The sequence below is a fragment of the Ochotona curzoniae genome, unplaced genomic scaffold (assembly GCF_017591425.1).
Source record: "Ochotona curzoniae isolate NIBS_2020 unplaced genomic scaffold, NIBS_Ocur_1.0 contig_1, whole genome shotgun sequence".
NCBI classification, from domain to species: domain Eukaryota; kingdom Metazoa; phylum Chordata; class Mammalia; order Lagomorpha; family Ochotonidae; genus Ochotona; species Ochotona curzoniae.
In genome coordinates this window covers 46,893,332-46,899,381 of record NW_024464918.1, presented here as the reverse complement: position 1 = coordinate 46,899,381, position 6,050 = coordinate 46,893,332, and positions in this window count along the sequence as shown.

Sequence of the window (6,050 nt, the reverse complement as noted above, 5' to 3'; positions counted from 1 at the left end):
GCCTCAAACTGGCCCTAACCCTAAAAGTGGCTCTAAACCTCAAACTGGCCCTAAGCCTCATACTGGCCCTCAGCCTCAAAATGGCCATAACTCTCAAACTAGCTCTAAGCCTCATACTGGCCCTCACCCTGAAACTGGCCCTAAGCCTCAAACTGGCCCTAAGCCTCAAACTGGCCCTAAGCCTCAAACTGGCCCTCAGCCTCATACTGGCCCTAAGCCTCAAACTGGCCCTAAGCCTAAAACTGGCCCTAAGCCTCAAACTGGCCCTAAGCCTAAAACTGGCCCTCAGCCTCATACTGGCCCTCAGCCTCAAACTGGCCCTCAGCCTCAAACTGACCCTCAACCTCAAACTGACCCTCAGCCTCAAACTGGCCCTAAGCCTCAAACTGGCCCTCAACCTCAATCTGGCCCTAAGCCTCATTCTGATCCTAAGCCTCAAACTGGCCCTAAAGCTAAAACTGGCTCTCACACTCAAACCGGCCCTCACCCTCAAACAGGACCTAACCCAAAAAATGGCCTCAAACTGGACCTCAGCCGCATACTGGCCCTAAGCCTCAAACTGGCTCTAAACCTAAAACTGACCCTAAGCCTCATTCTGGCCCTCTGCCTCTAACTGGCCTTAACCCTAAAACGGGTCCTAAGCCTCATTCTGGCCCTCAGCCTCAAACTGGCCCTAAGCCTCATTCTGGCCCTCAACTCATTCTGGCCGTAAGCCTCATTGTGGCCCTCAGCCTCAAACTGGCCCTAAGCCTAAAACTGGCCCTCAGCCTCAAACTGGCACTAAACCTAAAACTGGCCCTCAGCCTCAAACTGGCCCTCAGCCTCAAACTGGCCCCAACCCTAAAACTGGCCTTAACCATAAAACTGGTCCTAAGCCTAATTCTGGCCCTAAGCCTCATTCTGGACCTAACCCTCAAACTAGGCCTCAGCCTCAATCTGGCCCTAAGCCTCATGCTGGCAACAAGCCTCATTCTGGCCCTAAGCCTCAAACTGGACCTAAGCCTAAAACTGGCCCTCAGCCTCAAACTGGCACTAAACCTAAAACTCGCCCTCAGCCTAAAACTGCCTCTAACCCTATAACTAGCCCTCAGCCTCAAACTGGCCCTAATCCTAAAACTGGCCTATTGCCTCATTCTCGCACTAAACCTCAAACTGGCCCTAAGCCTCAAACTGGCCCTAACGCTAAAATTCGCCTTCAGCCTCAAACTGGCCCTCACGCTCAAACTGGCCCTAACGCTAAAACTGGCCCTAACGCTAAAACTCGCCCTCAGCATAAAACTGGCCCTCAGCCTCAAACTGACCCTCAGCCTCAAACTGGCCCTCAGCCTCAAACTGGCCCTAAACCTCATACTGGCCCTAAGCCTCAAACTGGCCCTAAGCCTCAAACTGGTCCTAAGCCTCAAACTGGCCCTCAGCCTCAAACTGGCCCTAAACATCAAACTGGCCCTAAACATCAAACTGGGACTCAGCCTCAAACTGGCCCTCAGCCTCAAACTGGCCCTAAACTAAAACTGGCCCTCTGCCTCAAACTGGCCCTAAGCCTCAAACTGGCCCTCAGCCTCAAACTGGCCCTAAACTAAAACTGGCCCTCTGCCTCAAACTGGCCCTCACCCTCAAACTGGCCCTAAACCTAAAACTGGCCCTCAGCCTCAAACTGGCCCTCAGCCTCAAACTGGCCCTCAGCCTCAAACTGGCCCTCAGCCTCAAACTGGCCCTCAGCCTCAAACTGGCCCTCAGCCTCTAACTGGCCCTCAGCCTCAACTGGCCCTCAGCCTCATTCTGGCCCTCAGCATAAAACTGACTCTCAGCCTGAAACTGGCCCTCAGCCTCAAACTGGCCCTAACGCTAAAACTGGCCCTCAGAATAAAACTGGCCCTCAGCCTCAAACTGACCCTCAGCCTCATTCTGTCCCTCAGGCTAAAACTGGCCCTAGACCGCATACTGGCCCTCAGCCTCATTCTGGCCCTAAGCCTCAAACTGGCCCTAAGCCTCAAACTGGCCCTAAGCCTCATTCTGGCCCTCAGCCTCAAACTGGCCCTCAGCCTCAAACTGGCCCTCAGCCTCAAACTGGCCCTCAGCCTCAAACTGGCCCTAAACTAAAACTGGCCCTCTGCCTCAAACTGGCCCTAACGCTAAAACTGGCCCTCAGCCTCAAACTGGGCCTCAGCCTCAAACTGGCCCTCAGCCTCAAACTGGCCCTCAGCCTCAAACTGGCCCTCAGCCTCATTCTGGCCCTAAGCCTAAAACTGGCCCTCAGCCTCAAACTGGCCCTCAGCCTCAAACTGGCCCACAGCCACAAACTGGCCCTCAGCCTCAAACTGGCCCTCAGCCTCTAACTGGCCCTCAGCCTCATTCTGGCCCTAAGCCTCATTCGTGCCCTAACCCTAAAACTGGCCCTAAGCCTAAAACTGGCCCTAAGCCTCATTCTGGCCCTAAGCCTCCTTCTGGACCTAAGCCTCAAACTGGCCCTAACCCTAAAACTGGCCCTCAGCCTCAAACTGGCCCTAACTCTAAAACTGGCCCTATGCCTCATTCTGGCCCTAAACCTCATACTGGCCCTCAGACTAAAACTGGCCCTCTGCCTCAAACTGGCCATAAGCCTAACACTGGCCCTATGGCTAAAACCTGGCACTCAGCCTCAAACTGGCCTTAACCCTAAAACTGGTCCTATGCCTCATTCTGGCCCTAAGCCTCATTCTGGCCCTCAGCCTCAAACTGGCCCTCAGCCTCAAACTGGCCCTCAGCCTCAAACTGGCCCTAAGCTTCAAACTGGCCCTCAGCCTCATTCTGGCCCTAAGCCTAATACTGCCCGTCAGCCTCAAACTGGCCCTCAGCCTCAAACTGGCCCTAACGCTAAAACTCACCCTCAGCCTCAAACTGGCCCTCAGCCTCAAACTGGCCCTCAGCCTCAAACTGGCCCTCAGCCTCAAACTGGCCCTCAGCCTCAAACTGGCCCTAAACTAAAACTGGCCCTCTGCCTCAAACTGGCCCTAACGCTAAAACTGGCCCTAACGCTAAAACTGGCCATAAGCCTCAAACTGGGACTAAGCCTCAAACTGGACCTCAGCCTCAAACTGGACCTCAGCCTCAAACTGACCCTAAGCCTAAAAATGGCCCTCAGCCTCAAACTGGCCCTCAGCCTCAAACTGGCACTAAGCCTCAAACTGGCCCTCAGCCTCATTCTGGCCCTAAGCCTCATTCTTGCCCTAACCCTAAAACTGACCCTAAGCCTCAAACTGGCCCTCAGCCTCAAACTGGCCCTAAGCCTCCTTCTGGCCCTCAGCCTCAAACTGGCCCTAACTCTAAAACTGGCCCTAAGCCTCATTCTGGCCCTAAGCCTCCTTCTGGCCCTCTGCCTCAACCTGGCACTAACGCTAAAACTGGCCCTAAGCCTCATTCTGGCCCTCAACCTCATTCTGGCCGTAAGCCTCATTCTGGCCCTCAGCCTCAAACTGGCCCTCAGCCTCAAACTGGCCCTCAGCCTCAAACTGGCCCTCAGCCTCAAACTGGCCCTCAGGCTCAAACTGGCCCTAACGCTAAAACTGGCCTTAGCCTCAAACTGTCCCTAAGCCTCAAACTGTCCCTAAGCCTCAAACTGGCCCTCAGCATAAAACTGGCCCTAACGCTAAAACTGGCCCTCAGCCTCAAACTGGCCCTCAACCTCATTATGCCCGTAAGCCTCTAACTGGCCCTCAGCCTCAAACTGGCCCTAACCCTAAAACTGGCCCTAAGCCTCAAACTGGCCCTCAGCCTCAAACTGGCCCTAACCTAAAACTGACCCTAAGCCTAATACTGGCCCTAAGCCTCATACTGGACCTAAACCTCAAACAGGCCCTAACCCTAAAACTGGCCCTAAGCCTCATACTGGCACCAGCCTCAAACTGGCCCTCAGACTCAAACTGGCCCTAACGCTAAAACTGAACCTCAGCCTCAAACTGGCCCTCAGCCTCAAACTGGCCCTCAGTCTCATTCTGCCACTCAGCCTCAAACTGGCCCTAACCTCAAACTCGCCCTCAGCCTCAAACTGGCCCTCAGCCTCAAACTGGCCCTCAGCTAAAACAGGCCCTAACGCTAAAACTGGCCCTAACGCTAAAACTGGCCCTAAGCCTCAAACTGGACCTCAGCCTCAAACTGGCCCTCAGCCTCAAACTGACCCTAAGCCTAATTCTGGCCCTCAGCCTCAAACTGGCCCTCAGCCTCAAACTGGCCCTCTGCCTCAAACTGGCCCTAAGCCTCAAACTGTCCCTAAGCCTCAAACTGTCCCTAAGCCTCAAAATGGCCCTCAGCCTCATTCTGGCCCTAAGCCTCAAACTGGCCCTCAGCCTCAAACTGGCCCTCAGCCTAAAACTGGCCCTCAGCCTCAAACTGGCCCTAAGCCTCAAACTGGGCCTCTGCCTCAAACTTGCACTAAGCTTCAAAATAGCCCGAAGCCTCAAACTGGCCCTCAGCCTCAAACTGGCCCTCAGCCTCAAACTGGCCCTCATCCTAAAACTGGCCCTAAATTAAAACTGGCCCTCTGCCTCAAACTGGCCCTCACTCTCAAACTGGCCCTCTGCCTCAAACTGGCCCTAAGCCTCATTCTGGCCCTAACCCGAAAACTGGCCCTAACGTTAAAATGGCCCTAAGTCTCAAACTAGCCCTCAGCCTCATTCTGGCCCTAAGCCTCATTCTGAAACTAAGCCTCAAACTGGCCCTAAACCTAAAACTGGCCCTCAGACACAAACTGGCGCTAACCCTAAAACTGCCCCTATGCCTCATTCTGGCCCTAAGCCTAAAACTGGCCCTCAGCCTAAAACTGGCATTCAGCCTCAAACTGGCCCTAAGCCTCAAACAGGCCCTTACCCAAAAACTGGCACTAACCCTAAAACTGGCCCTTAGCCTCAAACTGGCCCTCAGCCTCAAACTGCCCCTAATGCTAAAACTGGCCCTAAGCCTCAAACTGGCCCTCAGCCTCAAACTGGCTCTAAGCCTCAAACTGGCCTAAAACCTAAAACTGAACCTAAACCTAAAACTGGCCCTCAGCCTCAAACCTAAAACTGGTCCTAACCGAAAATTGGCCCTAAGCCTAAAACTAACCCTAACCCTAACCCCTAACCACTAACCCTAACCCGTAACTGCTAACCCCTACCCCTAACCCCTAACCTCTAACCCCTAACCCTGACCCTGCCCGTGACCCCCTGACCCTAACCCTAAACCCCTAACCCTAACCGCCTGATCATAACTCCCTAACACTAACCCGCTAACATTAACCCCCTAACCCTAAACCCCTAACCATGACCCCCTAAACCTGTCCCCCTAACACTGACCCCTAACGATAACCCTAAACCCCTAACACTGAACCCTGACCCCCGACGCCCAACCGCCGAACCCCGACCCTAACCCTAACCTCTAACCCTAACCCTAAACCTAACCCTTAACGCTAACCCTAACCCCTAACCCCCTAACCCCCTAACCCTACCCCTAATCCTATCCCTAACCCCTAACCCTCTAACCCTCTAACACTAACCCTCTAACCCCTAACGAACCACTAAACACCAACCCTAGCACCGTAAGCCCTAACACCCTAACCGGTAAGCACTAATCATAAGCACTAATTACAAAAACAAAATTTATCCAATAAAACTCACAGGTAAATCCTAACCACTAACGACCAAATACCACATCACAATCCCAGAACCACTTACCTTCTCTCCTGCTTGGATCTTCAGCCATTTGCACCACGGAGTTGACAAGGTGGGGACTTCAATTCCGGAGGTCCTTGCAGGCACCATGACTTCATACTGATGTGGCAATGCCACTGGGCGTACCAAGCCCAACACACACAAAACCCGAAACCCTTTCACCACCTTGTGCCCACACCCAGCCTGAGCCACCCCTAATTACAGAGGACAGGGGCCTACAGCAATGGCATCATATTGGGATGGGGTTTGCACAACACCCAGCCTGCTCATATCGTTTTAGCTACAGGATTTTCTCATGGTCTTTAAAAATCACGCATCACTGAGGACAGAGCCCTGCACACAGTTATCACAATCTTGCCACAGCATGGT